Raw genomic sequence first — 17,500 nt, 5'->3', positions numbered from 1 at the left:
GCTCCTTGTATTTATAACAATCATGTAATTACATATGAAATTTACGGGGAAATCATTAGCGCTCCAATAATGATACTGAAAGGTTATTGGAGCCTATTTGATACACCTACAGTATATCTCCCTATCCGTGGGTCGAGAGTTTGAGCCCCACTCAAGCTCGATTGTTTTAAATAAAGTACACATCCTCACCATTCTTGTGAACTAAGTATTCTATAGGTGTACTCTTTGAATCATTAGCAACCATTGTCTGGCCCTCCCTAGTTCTTAAACGGGTTGAGAGGGCGCTGATCTTATATAGCCTACATATGGTCAGTTTCTCGAACTTATCCTGTCTCTTTTTATTCTGCCACCCGTGACCAACCTTTAAACCTTTGGATAGTGTATCTTATGATATTGATATAATTTTATATAAATGAGATGCATTTTAGCAGTTGAATATTGTTCAGGATTATAGAAATGAAATAAAAATCTTTTTGCAATGCACAAATAATTTTATTTGACTTGAATGGTAATTTCTTCATTGTTATATCATCATTTACATAAATTTAAATTTTGCGGTAAATCACTAATGTAACATGAAAACAATCTGTATTCCAAGATTTACAAAACTTTACTTTTTCTCCTAAAGAGCTTGTACTTTTGTCTTCGTTCACCTGTCTGTTGGCTCGTTTTATTATTAATAAACATTTAACTTAATATATAAAGATTAAGTCATTAAATGTTGGCGTGGATCAGAGTTTGAATTCGAATCCAGGCTTTCTTCATCAATTTTTTTTTTTTTTAATTAACATGTGCATTTGAAAATGAAAAACAAACTCCTTGCTGTTTATGAAACAAACATATATGATATAGATGATTTTGGTAAATATTAGTAGTGTTAGAAATAATAAATGGTGCTGAGTACTCGGTAGCTATGCTGAACGTATAGACGGATGTTTGCAGACTCTAATTCCCCCTTGTACTTAAATTCCATGAAAAGAACTCTGTTAGGGACGATTGTTGAAACAGCAAGTTTATCTATATTAACTTTATTCCGTGACTTTCGCATCACTTAATAAGTCGGGGACGTTTATAGTAAGATGAAAGAAGCAATATTCCATAAATGATCATAGATGACTATTAATTACTGTTAAAGCTGTAATATCATGGCATGTGGTCCCATAAGACTTATTTTGATTTGATGTAGTGATTGATTTAACTTGAAATTTCATATCTATATGATTTATATCTCCACAGTGTTTGTTCGGTTTGTTAACATTCCATAAGTATTATATATTTTCTGTGAAATTATATTTCACCAGAAAATAATCTTTATTCATCTGTCATTGATTTTTATTGAAGTTTCACAATCTTTTCGGTGTATCCATTGATCTCTGGAATAAGAAATAAAGAATCTTTCATGAAGCTCTACCATTATATACGTGTATCAGGCTGTTGTCTTAAGTTTCTTGTTCACCAGTAACATCCACAATCACTATTAATTTCAACATATTTTATAAATACTCACTCACATACGAACGCATACACAGATACACACTAGCCTGTATATATATATATATATATATATACATATTTATATAAATATATATGTGTGTGTATACATACATACATACATACATATATATATATATATATATACATATATATATATATATATATATGTATATATATATATATATATATATTTATATATATATATATATATATATATATACTTAACTTACTTCTTTCCTTTATATTTTTAGAAATTTGAAAATAAGCATTAAGTATTGTGCTTTATCCGCCATGCCCCTGGCTATTTGGTAAATTCAACACTTTGGATGGCGACAAAATCATATAATTTCCTATCATTCTACTTGGGTAGGATGGAGATATCCATCTGCCACGTGTAAATTCACACATCAGTCATTTTGGGCGTATTTCCTCCCCCATGGAACCATCCAGAAACCTGTCATTGACCACTAGCTCCTCCTCTGCTTTAGAGACAACATAAAATCTGTTGGGACAAACAGGTTGTGCCGCTTACTGTCCTGAGCATGGGCTGCCATACGTGGATACCGTTGGTCTCACAAGACAGATTCGTGCGGCATTTAATTGTATTTCCCTCCCCTAATGAGTTCACAATCCTGTTTGGGCAATTCTTATCCTTAGGATTCGGTGGAAGTTTTCTGCTTAGGGTCTTCATCTAATACTTTACAGATGAAGCGTGAATGTATAGGTGTTTATTTACTCACATTTTATTGGACGCCACCCAATGTCAAGGGAAAAGATTTACTGCTGTATAAGAAATAAAGAAAATGCTTATTTACATAGATATATTGCAGGGTTAACATATTTGGATCCTTTAGCCAAAATTTTATTCCACAAATATATTGTATATTTATGCGAGCGCCCACGCACTCGCAAACATACACACATACATACATACATATATATATATATATATATATATGTGTGTGTGTGTGTGTGTGTGTGTATGTATGCATATATATGCATATACTAGTGTACACGACCTGTCCAAAATAATTACAACACGACAGTTGTGGTTTCCGAGTGTACCTTTCGAGGTATCCCCTCTCACTCTAGGGTATGACTACTCTCTCTCCCCTACCCGAAGGACGGGGAGAGGCCTAGTAATTATACGTCTTGCAATACCGCTCTGGGTGACGAGAAAGATATAAATTTATACTTTTATATAGATAGCCAAACACTAGCTCTTTATTATATAGGGGAGATGGATCACCGCACAAAGAAATAATTGTACATTTTCACTTCCTTTTACTTATTCAGGATTCATTCAATGCTTCAATTGTCCATTTAGCTGAAGATATTTGCATGTCACTGCGCAAATATAAATTATAAAGACCAAGACCAATTCAATTCTTTGGCTTTTACAATTTCTTCATCTGGATTGAAATGTTTACTATGGAGGCAAAATACAAACTCTCCAAGTGAGTATACGTAGCATTAAAAATATATAGGCTATGCATTTATCATGTATATAACTTTCATATCCCACGAGGGTTGCAGCATCATGCAATGCACCTAAGCTACATTTGTGATATACACCATTAAGGTGTTAGTTTTTAGGACTCCTATAGTATGAAAAGGTACTCTTCTTATTTCCTACTACTATTGACGCAAAGGACCTCAGTTAGATTTTAAATCAGTACTACTCCATTCATCTTCTACTTCACGCTTCATATTCCTCAGTTATGTAGGCCTAGGTCTTCCGACTCTTCTAATGCCTTGTGGAGCCCAGTTGAAGATTTGGTGAACTAATCCCTTTTGGGATCTGTGAAGAGCATGCCCAAACCATCTCCATCTACCCGTCTTAGATTTCATAAAACAATTCCTCATTTTATTCACCATATATATATATACACACACACACACACACACACACACATATATATATATATATATATATATAACAACAAGTACGGCGGTTTCTGATCTACTGTTGGAAAAAGGCCTGAGGCATGTCCTTATTCATGCCTTAAGTTTTATTATATTAATGTCTGGATTCTCTTACCAACCTTGGGATCAGAGTCTCGAGGTGAAATCACTCAAAGACAATAGCATCTGACCGGCCGGGAATCGAACCCTGGTCTAGGATGCTTGTAAATGGTATGGTCACTGTCATACAAGCATCCTGGACCAGGGTTTGATTCCCGGCCGGTCAGATGCTATTATCTTTGAGTGATTTCGCCTTAAGACTCTGATCCCGAGGTCGGTAAGAGAATCCAAACATTAATATATTAGAATACATGGCTTATTTGAAATATGAAAAAAAACACGTTTAAATGTGTAAAATTTATTATGTATGTATATACAGTATATATATATATATATATATTTATATATATATATATATATATATGTGTGTGTGTGTATAGACACACACACACACACATATATATATATATATATATGTCTATATTCATATATATATATATATATATATAAATATATATATATATATATATGTCTATATTCATATATATATATATATATATGTCTATATTCATATATATATATATATATATACGTGTGTGTGGTAAGTATATTAAGCACTACTCATTTTTCTTTACCAAATATGTGATTCTATAGACACACAAGAAAAACAGGGAATCAATTTTAAATAATCTTGGTCTAGAAGTTAGCTTCATAGTACATTATTATTATAAAAAAAAGGTAAGTGAAATCAACTTCGCAAAATGAATAAGGGATTCCAGATTTCATTGCCTGAAACTTATTTTTCTGGTCTCACCATAAGCGGAAACTTTTGAAAAACACTGAAACATTCATGAAAAAAGATTTCGCAAACAGAACTCTGCGACAACCCTCACTCACTCTCTTCGTGCAACTTTTTTGCTCCATTGCTCTTTTTCCTCTGGCCATTTTTTATCTTCGTATATTTCTGCTTTTCATTTGAGGTATACGTTACTTATCCTGAAAATATATTTTTAGTACATAAAAGAAATAATACCTGATCAATACTTTCCCTGGAATTTTGAATAAAAAGGTTTGACTCCCTCCCAGATTTTATTTCAAAGCGCAATTTCTTTGCTGAACTCGAACAAGCGTTTGACCTTCGGAAATGAAAAATGACTAATAGCCAATTTCTTGCATAAGAACCAATGAGGAGTTTTATCACGCAAGATTGGACTCGACGTTCCTCTTTCACAAGTTTTCGTCAAACATTCTTAGGCTGTTCAGGCGGTGTTAGTATTTTTCGCAACCGAACCCAAAGAGTTTATTATTTCACCAAAGAGAAATGCGAAGGACTTTTTCTCTTTGTTAAAGAAAACAGTTCCCTGTTTTTCATTGACCTCGTTCTAGTGTTATGAATATTATAGATTTCAATTCTCTTATATCAGTTTTCTTTTTATTTCAATCAATGTCTTCTTTCTCTTCCCGTGTGTTGTTTATTATTTCTTGAATTTAATTAAAAATTATGAATGTATATATATATATATATATATATGTATATATATACATATATATATATATATATATATACATATGTGTATATATATACAATATATATATATATATATATATATAGCTGAGTATTTAGGAATCAAACTAGTCCAGCAGGGGGGTCCAAGTTAAAGGTAGAGGGATACAAGTTGACCCATTGAAGTTATTTAACGGTGGGCTAACAGCCTCATCCCAAGATTTTTTTGGAATTTGGCAGGGAAGCTTATTACGACTTTGAGCCCCACTTCAAACATAATTGGGTGTAACACAAATCAACAAGTGAGAGGTTAAACACATAAAATTGCCCAATTTGATAGAAACTACTAATTTAGCTTTAATCTTCCACACAATCAGTTTCCTGATGTTCAAGATCAAATGAGCAAAACATAAAACATGATACGGAAGCGGGATTTTTCTTCTTTTTTCTTTTTAAATCTCACTTCTTGTATATGACTCCCTTCGCAGATAAGTCGAAGACGCAGCAATTCCTGCCAAGTTAATGGCCAACGGAGGTGGGACTACGTTTCACTTAAAATGAAATTCGCACTTTGAATTTTACGCTTGATTTCTTTTTCCATATTTTTGTACTCCGTGTTTACAAGGGGGACATTTTCTATTATCGTATTTGTTTTATTGATAATCATTCCTTTTCCTTTGATAATTTTCCGTTGTATTTGGTGATAAGGCATAATATCACGAAGATTATAAATTAATATTTTGTGTCCTGTGAATGCATGAACAGAACATAATTAATCAGAATAAGAAAAGTAAAACGATAAACTTACTGAAGATATAATAAGTATCGCTGTTTGGTCAGCACTAACAAATCATCATAAAATGTCTCTCGAAATAGATGTACACAGATATTTTTCTCATATTTTCAGTTCTCTTTTACCTTACTGCACAAAACCTCCTCCTTCTACAACTGCTGCTTCTCAGCTGATCGGAAACTCGATTTCACTTTCAAGCATCGTAAGTATTAGAAACTAGTAAAGATGGTAAAGATATCAGAATCACTCAACAATAAAACTTTAAAAAGAGTTATAGGGACAAGACAATTCAGAATAAATATGATCTATCACAAATTAACAAACACCCAATGAGAGAAAGCAAAAATCTCTCTTCATTGATTGTTTTAGAATGAAACTATTGATAGGTGTAAAAAGAAATATTTAGGTTACCTTTGTTTGGAAATGATTAAGAAAATTATCACTGCCCGGCAAATGGATAAAGATAGAAAAGGCGGTGAAAATAGGAGATCAATCAAATATATCTATTCTCTTATACACATCTAAATTGTGTAAAAGAGAAAGAACATAGCAATAGATACAAATACCATATTAACAATTAATAAGTGAGACCTCTGCGATAAAGAGGAAGATACAGGGGACCAAATTTCCTTTCAACAAACAGAAATGTTTTTGGGAGTAAATAGATAAATGATCAAGCTCTCGCTACCAGATTAAAACCTCTTCAGATCTGCTTGTCTGTTGCTGCTTTTACTCTCTGAATTACTGAGATTCTTGTTCATTGCGTGTTGCCTCCAGCAGAATTTGCACTCGCACAGATACCACTTCAAGGTTGCTGACGCAATGGCTATCTAAATTCGAATGTGGTTTCTTTCGATCGCTTTCTTCAGAAGTTAATAAAAATATCCCCAATGATTGGGTCACCCTTTTCAGTACTTGCTATTCAGTTTTTTCAAAAGATGAAAACAAAATAATATAGAAACGTGCAGTGTAATTTCCAAGTAATAATGAAAATGGGATTAAAAAAAAATTAAAAATAAATAACCCACTATTTTCCGTAAGAGATGTGTTTTGTGGTTTTAGAAAATATTCAGAAAATAAGTCTACGTACTGATTACATAGACACTTCGGGAAACTAAGGTTGATGCCCCCCCCCCCCCAAAAAAAAATGGAGATAAATTGTAGTAGTGGTCATGGAAATGGAAAATTATAAATAAAAACAATTGAGAAAGTTAGATATACTTCGTAAGTAAATGTCATGCGATTTCATCATTCAGCTGGAGCATCCCCCATTATACATTGGGAAATACAACATTGATACGAGTAATAGAAAGTACACGAATAATGATGGCCATATGCATATCCGATAAGAACGAAATACAACAGCTTCATGCACCTGGACAGCAAGTCATTATATAGTTACGGAGGTAAGGCGAGGGCCAGATAAAAAATTCACCGAAATGATTTTTTCTCAACACTCTTAGTAGTCAGTTGTATTTCCTCTCTTCAATGTGGAACAAGGCTTTCAAGTCGAGACAGAAAAAGCTTAATTATTTAAAACCACAGAAAATGTCCATTATCTTCTTTTGATGGCGGTGGACTCTCGTGGCCGGCGACTGATGGAACTACAAAATGGAAGAGGGAGAGACCAGGTTCATTGGGAGTAGGAAGAAGATCACTTGGATTGGCTTTTGCTGAAATCCGCTGTTCACAGAGACAAACACCAATAAGTTGTAACCTCAATCAAAATATGGAAAAGAATATATACAAATCTGTGTGTGTACGTAAGCATTATGTATGTGTACATATAAATTAATATATATATATATATATATATATATATATATATAATAAATACACCTCTTGATATCGAATTCACTCTGTCTAGGTATCAGAGACACAAGGAGGAATTACCTTTATGATAATACCTTCTGATCGGCGAAGGATTCGAATTGGAACCAAGTCAAAATTGAGGATACAGTGACACTTATAGCCTGGCCAAGTGGTAACCATGTGGTAATAGTCACTGGAACCTCAGTTTGGCCTTGGTCTAGGTTCGAATCCTTGGCAGACCAGAAGCTATTATCATAAAGCTAATTCCCCCTTGGATCTCTGATCCCGAGGCAGAGCGAATTCGAAGAGGTATTTAAAAAAAAAGAGTAAATATGAAAAGTTAACATGTACAATATATATATATATATATATATGTATGCATATATATACATATATATATATATATATATATATGTATATGTGTGTATGTATATATACATATATACTGTATATATATATATATATATATATATTTGTGTGTGTTTTGCGTGTAACTATATATCTATCGCTATACAAACATGTACTTATATGTATATGTATATGTATATATATATATATATATATACACATATATATATATATATATATATATATATATATATATATTATATATATATATATATATATATAAATTTCCATGTATATATGTACAGTATATATATATATATATGTTCGAGTGTGTTTGCGTTTAGGGAAATAAATAGCTTTAGAATATTAAAAAAAATTCGAAATATGGGGAAAACAGTAAAACTATAGGGTAGTAACAAGACAAAAAATATAAATTTTAATTCGCTCAAGAAAATATGACTAATAATGAAATTTATAAAATGACAAATCATGGAAATTAGGCATCCTACATCCTCTATGAAGATTAAACGCCAATCATCAGAAATGGTAAGGAATAAAAACAGGAAGAAAAACCAAAAATAAATAATTGGGTTGAAAACAAAATAACTTTTATCAATTGAATTTGACGTGAAACCGTCCACATTTTTACTTTTCAAATCCTTTCTTTTCCAGATAGTTTTTACTGAATGCACATTCGCTTCGCGTAGAAATCTCTCAGTCTATCAAATCACAATCATTCATTAAGAAATTCGGACTTTTTCTAGTATTTTCTTTCAAATTTTTTGTACTCTCTCTCTCTCTCTCTCTCTCTCTCTCTCTCTCTCTCTCTCTCTCATTGCATGTTTGTATGTGCGACTTACGATTAAGTTATTGCCGTTTGATTGACAAAATTGGCATTTCAGTAATCGTGCTCCCATCAATATATACATGCATAAGTATGTTTATATTAAGAGATTCAATGATACGTAACTGAGTAATTGTTAACTGCTTATTGTACCTACATGTACATGCCATGATACCTGTCAGTTTTTCCTTATCAATCCTTTTATCTTCAGAGATTATTATTTCAAGATGGATTGAGGCTAGGGTATCTGCAACGTTAGTGCTGGATATATCGGACTTTATACGCATACATACAATATATATATATATATATATATATGTATATATATACATATATATATATATATATATGTATATATATATATATATATATGTGTGTGTGTGTATATATATATATATATATGCATGTGTGTGTTTGTCTAGGTTTTGAATATTCTAACAACATATAAGAAAAACCATTGGACATGGACAGGACGTATAATGAAAATAACAGACGATAGATGGACATTATGAATACCAGAATGGGACACAAGACGTTGTTAAAAAAGCATGGGATGGAAGAGCAGATGACGGATTGACGAACTAAGAAAGTTTAAGAGTATGTAGTGGTGTGCGAGGGAGTAGTTAGGAAATAACTGTCACAAATATTGTGAGACAGCATAAATGCAACTAACTATATTTCCAAGGAAATAAGGAAATAAGAATTCAAACAGATTGATGCAAGTACATACAGGAAATAACAGATCATCAGTGCAAATGGAGAGAGAAAACAACAATATTCAAAAGAAACAGAAATGCCGTTAGTGTACGAGCGTGTGTAATACACGTGCGGTACATGGCTCCCCCCTAAAAAAGACATACATATAAGATAGGGCACCCTGCTCTTGAGAGGCGTACTGTAAGCGGGTCATCTGCCAGGAGACATGCAGGTTTTAGGTGACCAATGGAGACCCAGTCTTCTTTGCCACGCATTTTGAGGAGGAATGCTTTCGATACACGACAGATCATGAGGAAAGTGCCCGTGTAAAGGGGTGTTAACGGTGTCTTGCTAGTGTCATTGCTCAGGAAAACGTGCATTGCGGAATGCAGAACTATCGGTATGTGTTGCTTAGCTGAGGGCTTGTAAGTCTTGCAGCATGAAGTAAATTTTCTCACAGCGTGACGTAGGCACTGGAGTTTGTCGGAGGATGTTGCAGACAGGAAAATTCGTCAGGGATGACCAACGGGTCGTAATACACCATTTCAGCAGCCGAGAAACGCAAGGCATCTTTTGGAGTGGTCCTTAATTCCAGGAGGACCCAGGGAATCTGTGTAAATCAGTTGGAGACCTTGCAGCAGGACAGCAAAACTGTTTTGTGGGGTCGGTGAAAACGTTCAACCATACCGTTAGCAGCAGGGTTGTATGCTGTTGTCTAATGAAGGGTGATACCCATGAGATTTGCTAATGATGTCCACAATTGAGAGGTGAAAGTGGTAACCCTATCGAAAATAATAAGCTCAGTGATACCAAATATCGCTATCCATCCTAAGAGTAAGGCAGATGTACATGAGAAGGAAGTTGCAGTATCTTTGGGAATGGCTTCAGGCTAATAAGTGGAACGGTCGATGACAGTAAACAGGTAATGATGTCCTTGTGATATGGGTAGGGGACCTACTACGTCGACGTGAATGTGGGCAAAGTGCTGCTGAGGTTGAGGAAAGATGACTACTCCTGAATCCGTGTGTCGATATACTTTTGAGGCTTGGCTTAAAAAACAGGTGCGGGCCCAATTCTTAGCATCCTTAGTGCTGCTATGCCAAATGAACTTTATTTTCAGTAGCTGTGCAGTAGAACGGTGCAAGGGATGTGAAAGGCTTTGAATGAGATCAAACCCCTGTCGGCGCATGGGAGAAGATATCCACGGTCTAGGTCTACCAGTACTGACATCACAGAGGAAGGTGGCGTTGTAGTCATCGAGATGGACGTCCTCCCATCAGAGGGAAGTGAAGGATGTCCTACATGCTTGGTACTGTGGATCTTTTCATTGATATTCTGCACACGTATTGCAATCCAACTCATGTTGAATGATGGCCAATGTGTTTTTTGACAGGGCATCAGCAACAGGATTCATTTTCCCAGGGATATGCTGAAGGGTACAATTGTATTCAGCCACGGCGGAGAGATGTCAGCGTTGACGAGCGGACTAGGCGTCGGACTGACGAGTGAAGGCGGGCACCAGAGGCATGTGGTCTGTGCGAATGACGAAGGGCGTACCTTCCAAGAAATGACGAAAGTGACGGACAGTCAAGTGCCCTGCAAGCAATTGGCGGTCGAAGGTAGAGTTAATATCGGAAGCCGACATCATCAAACAATAAGACACTGCAGTGAAGGGGAAAGGCGGGAGGGAGCTGGTCACTCCGCTGGTAACTAGTGTGCAAGCGAGCAGTTAGGTAATAACTGAGAGACAGCATAAATGCAACTAACTTTATTTCATCAGACAGCGAGCTTTTATAACAACAGTTCCAGTGAAATAAGGACATAAATACTCAAACAGATTGATAAAAGTACATACAGAAAGTAACATGTTGTTAGTGCGAGGGGACAGTGGTAACAACAATATACAAAAAGCAGAAATACCTAGTTTACGAGCATGTGTGATACGTTTGCGGTACAGTGGCACATAAAAGACCATAAACAGACGCTAGTGGAAGGTCTTATCTGAAGCCTTGTTCTGCAGTGGTCTAGTAACGGATGATGATATATATATATATATATATATATATATACATATATATACATATATATATATATATATATATATATCTTTGTATATAGCATTTTTGCTTCTTGAACTACAGATATAGAAGAAAAGTGAATGAGAGCAGAAACCTTAGCATTTTGAACTTCATTTATTAAAGAGATTACCAAGCTTTTGGAAAATCATCTCACCATCATCATGTCTAGATATCATGAATTTCAACAAATTGATACACAATACACTGATAAACGACTAATATGGGAAATAGAATAAGCACATAAACAATTAAATATACAAGCTTACATGGGTTACTGGTCAAAAAGACAGTGATCGCAATACAAGATAGGAAATTACTCTGTAAAGTTAATTACTAACTTGAAACTTGCATGTTAAGCAAGGGTCTGACGACAGAGTGTTTACACCGTGACAATGGGGAATGATGTGTTAGGCAATATGTAGCGGAACAGAACTAGTCGCTACAGTTGGGGATAATTGTTTAATGAAAAGTACACTTGAGGGAAAGTATAGAATAGAGTCTGGGAAAGTGTTTTAAAATCAGAGTAGTTGACTCTGTGTTTACATGCATAAGCATGATTACGAATGGAAGAAAAATATTTTTTATTTAGTGTTCATCTAGCATTTTACTGAAAAAATCGTGCCTTTGTTGTGAAATATGCTTTTTTCTTACCCTTTTTTATCAGTGATCTATGTTAACTTGTAATTTTGGATGTCTATTCTAATTCCCATATCAGTCTTTTTGTCTTGGTATATTGTAAACCATATAAGGGAGACTGGGCTAGTTGGCTACAGGGGTAAGTTGGCACAACTACAATATTTCCTATGTTTGACGACAGATAGCTCTGATATCGGTAACACGTGGTCACTGCATGTTTGTTCAGTTACTAAGAAACCGCAGTGTACGAGAATTGACTTGAGGACATAAGTTTGATTTTGATGAAGGTATGTAAAATCTGAGAAATCACTATTCTTTGCTAAAACATGTGCTAAATTACTTGATATGCTGAATGTTTTCTAGCTAAAATATCTCTTGAAATATGAAAATATATTGACAGTAATATAAAGCTTTTAAAGTGTAAGGTTATTCATCAGATCCCGTTTTAATAAGTTTCTTGGTTGGGGCATGTTGGCACAGCAAGACTGGGGCAAGTTGACACTGTGCCAACTTGCCCCAAAGACATATTTTTATTGATTTTTGGACACTTTTAGGCAATATTACAGCAATTTTGCCATTTGTTTGTCAGTCATGGTTAGAACATACCAAAGAAAAACTGAACGAGCCTTAACTCCACCTGATGAGATTCTAAGGGCGGTCAAATGTGTAAAGTTTGAACACAAGTCAATAAGAGGGGTTGCAAAAGATTTTGGCGTTCCATTTCGAACGCTTACACGTTATTGCCAGAAAATAACTGATGAACATCTTTTGAGTGAAGGAAGTTCATCTCTTACTGTGGGCTACACTCAGCACAGACACGTATTTTCTAAAGAACAGGAAAAGGAACTTTTTACATATCTTGAACGTGCAGCCAATATTTATTATGGCTTATCTGTGAGGGATGTAAGAAAATTGGCATATCAGTATGGTATATATAGCAAAAATTCTATTCCCAATTCATGGACAGAAAATGAGATGCCTGGTACTGACTGGTTTTCTGGTTTTTTAAAAGAAATAATGACTTATCTATTAGAGCACCAGAAGCAACTAGTCTTTCAAGAACAACAAGTCTTAGCAGGACGAATGTAGACATGTTTTTTCATAATCTTCAATCTGTCCAAGATCACTATGAGTTTGCTCCAGGGGACATATGGAACATGGATGAGACTGGGGTAACAACAGTTCAGAAGCCTTTTAAATTTGTTGCTCAAAAAGGCTCTAAATAAATTGGAAAAATTACCTCAGCAGAAAGAGGAACTCTTTTAACAGTCGCTATAGCTATTTCAGCAATTGGTAATGCAGTCCCTCCTTTCCACGATCATTTCCGGATTATTAGCCCTCCAGGTAGTTCAGGAGCTGCTAATCCATTAGGGTGGATGAAAGAGTCTAACTTTGTTGGGTTTCTTAACCATTTTGTGAAACATACTAAATGTTCAAAAGAATTCCCAGTGCTTTTATTACTACACAATCATGAGTCTCACATGTCCTTAGATGGCCTGAATTATTGTAAGGCAAATGGAATTGTTGTTCTTTCATTCACCCCCTGACTGTTCTCATAGGATGCAACCGCTTGATATAAGTGTTTACGGACCACTGAAGAAGAATGTAAATAGATCCTGTGACTCTTGAATGACAAATCATCCAGGTTCTACAATGATCATATATGATATTCTAGGAATAATTTTAAATTGCATTACCACTTGCTGTAGCTCCTGCCAAAATCTTAGCTGGGTTCAAATCTGCAGGGATTTCCCCCTTTAATGGAGATAGATTTCAGGAAGAAAATTTTATGGGTGCTTATGTAACAGACAGGCCTTTGCCTAAAGATTTGTCTGAAATGCAAGCATCCCAAGAAAATGGAAGCTCTGGTATGCTGAATCTATATCCATCAGAGGCTACAGACAAAACTTACAAACCAAGCTGGTTCTCCTTCCACACTCAGGGATCCCCAATTAGAGGGGATGAATGAACTTGTGGCTCCGAATATGGCAATCAGTCACGTAAATGAACCAACACCATCTACTTCAGGAGTCTCTACACAGAAAAAAATAAACTTGAGCTTAACACCAGAAGCAGTAAAACCACTACCTAAGGCAGGTTCAAGAAAGGGAAACTCAGTGAACAAAAGGAAACGTACCACTACAATCTTGACAGATACTTCAGTTAAAAGAGAATTAGAGGAAAAAAAGTCAAAAGTAAAAGTGAAAACGGGAAAAATTATGTTTCCAGGGAAAAAGAAAACAAAACAAAGAATTCCAAAAAGCTCAGAATCGGAAGAGGAGGAAACCTACTGTTTGTTATGTGTAGAATCCTTTTCCAATAGTAAATCGCGAGAAATTTGAATGCACTGCCTGGTTTGCAAAAGCTGGGCTCATGAAAATTACACTGATAAAAATTTGTTTTTTACTTGTAATCATTGTGATTCAAATGATGAATCAGACTAGCTTCCCCTTCCTTGCTTTGAAAGTGTAACATTTATTTTGTGATTTGAACGTTTTCACAGGCTACATTGAAGGTTTAAGGTATTTCATTAGATCTGTTTTTCTTTTAGTTAAAGTGAGAATTGTGATTCAAATGGTAGTATTTATTTTCTTATTTTCATAACATAAACTGTGATTTACAATAAGTTCCCCTTTCGGCCATTCAAATACTAGTTTTATTTTCTTGTTTGCCAAAGATAGTTTTCAATGATAAAAAAACATTTGTTTAAACATTTGTGATATCAAGTGCTGTGTTTTCTATGATATTAAGAATAGATGGTCTACTAAATAGTATTTGAATACTCTTTAAACGAGACAAAACTTACCCCGCATGTGGGGTATGTTGGCACATGTGAGAAATATTTTTTGAAACAAATTTGTGATTTTATTTGGTCATGAACAAACGTCTATGATGCAATGAAATGTAGTCAGGTGTTTATATTTTTCATTTATATAATAAAATCTCCAACTAGCCCCGGTCTCCTAGTTCTCGAAAGCTTGGTGATCTAAATATATTGTAGCTCAAAATTTCCTGCTCTCTCTCTCTCTCTCTCTCTCTCTCTCTCTCTCTCTCTTATGCGTGTATGCATGTATATATTCATGCAAGTGCGTTCGCTTGTATTCCTGCTAGAAAATCGATTGGAAGCAACGGATGGGGAGTATTCTTGACATCTATTTGCTTACTGTCAAGACATTTAACCGGCAAGCCTTCTTATCTTCCTATCTACGGTATCTACTTGCTCAGGCACCTCCCGTCGCCCCAAAAGCCAAGATAATACGAATGATAGAGAAACTGAACTAAGAATCTTATCCGTGTTATGCCCCATGCTGAGATATGAGAATGACGCGAGGAATCTATTTGCTCTCAACATATTGCTGTGAAGATAAAGCTGGTGCCGACCAGCTAATCCGCGAATTCTAAATTAGTTATGTCAGGATAGTAACCTACAGATAGCAAAGTGGGGTTACTTCATGATTCTGTGAATGCTTTGAAAGTAAAGAACGAATCTTTATTATAAATTATTTCTATAAAGCAGTACGGTAATATTTCACCTGAGACGTATGCTAACATTATTTGTACATATGTGAATAAAGAATTTCTTATCTGTCTATCAGGCTGCCGATGTTTCATTATCTACATTTCCCATGTTTGATCACAAAACAAGATTCAACTATGGTTATCTGTACTGAGGTAAGAGGGCATTTAAGTTGCCATTTTAATAACTTGATACAAAATGCCCACACCATCCTAAAATCAGCAATGATGAAAATACTATCATGACTGGTTATCAACCATCTGATATTATGTACGTAATCACACTTAACAAAAGATTTATAAATGGTGAGTATATCAATCAGATAATTTTTGCTTAAATCATCCGTAAATGGCCGGTATAGCCTGCCATCACTGCACGTGCACGACATTTGCCAAAGTTCTTCTCAATGTATATTCTAAGGTCTTTGGTGTCATCACAAGTGACACCATCTAAACCCCCTAAACAAAGATGTGTAGCAGGAATCACATATCTCTCCCTCCGTAGCCTTTCAGAGGTTTGGTTCCCAGTAACAGGATTCTCTTAACTCTTTATCAGTACCGTCACGTGGCGTCACTATCTTGGGTAATTTCCTCTCGTGTTTTGAAATTGAAAGTTTCCTTTATCTCGCTGACAAAGGTCAAAGTACAAAATTCTTTATAATTGCTACAAAGTTTCCCTCATCTGTTGCTCACCAGAGATGCGTTTTAGCCTACATGAGACTGGACATCATTTTATTGAAGTGCAATTAAGGTCAATTCTGTTTCGTGTAAAGTGAATTTTGCTGATCAGTATTTAAGATAATTCACTTTTGAGTTATAAAATTTTGTCTGCCGAAAACGTATTTGAATTTCACGTATTTTTTTGTGTTGGAAAGCATTTAACTTTGAAAATACTTGAAGATATTGCACATTCCGAATAATCAGCAAATTTCATTTCATTTTACTTACCTATTATCGGAAGAGTATTTTTTATAGGTGCAAATTTCCCATGCCTTCAATATTCAAGAAAAAAAAATACAAAAAAAAAATCTTGCGAAATAAGAATGAGTTATGAGAAATTTTTAAACTACGTTTATGACGCATACCAGTAAAATGATCATGATACACCTGAATCCACGTGTCACGAAGGATGGGACCTAAAATGACGTTATCAGATTTTCGTATCGCTGCCATAACACGTGCATAGAACTTAGCTTAATATCATTGACGTAATGATAAAGTACAACTGATTGGTGTTTCGTTTCGTGTAGAACTTGAACAACTTTGAAAAGGTCAAGTAATGAACACAAAACGTAGAATGTTTCCATAAAGATGGTGAAATAGTAAACGGTCTTGTATTTTCACAAAAATGCTTAAAGATTGAGGTTAAGAAACATACTGAAGTAATTATACAAGGAGTGAATACAGGGAAGTGGGAGACTTTAATGTAGAAGACGAAGAAGAAGAAGAAGAAGAAGAAGAAAGGCTGTCCATTAAAATGTGATCAGGACAAATAACAGACATCGACAATGAGAGGGGTTATCGTTGCTTCTGTCATGGAAAATGATCTGGGTGCATTTCAAAATAAAACAGCTACCTCTTTTTGTTGTTGTTTTTTTGTTTGTTTGAACAAATGAAAACTCATTAGAATGAAATTGATATTGCTATTTGATTCCCCAGTCAAGTTATAAAATGAGTAAAGGTCAAATTAGGCTCCTCGCTGTTGTTATTATTACTACGATGTCGATGATGATTAATGTTTTTTCTGTTGATGTTCTTGTTACTGCTCCTATTGTTGTTTAAGCCATAACATTGTTTGTATGAATATATGTATG

Source organism: Palaemon carinicauda, chromosome 9 (assembly GCF_036898095.1).
Source record: "Palaemon carinicauda isolate YSFRI2023 chromosome 9, ASM3689809v2, whole genome shotgun sequence".
Lineage (NCBI taxonomy): Eukaryota > Metazoa > Arthropoda > Malacostraca > Decapoda > Palaemonidae > Palaemon > Palaemon carinicauda.
Note: the sequence above shows the minus strand (reverse complement) of the source record.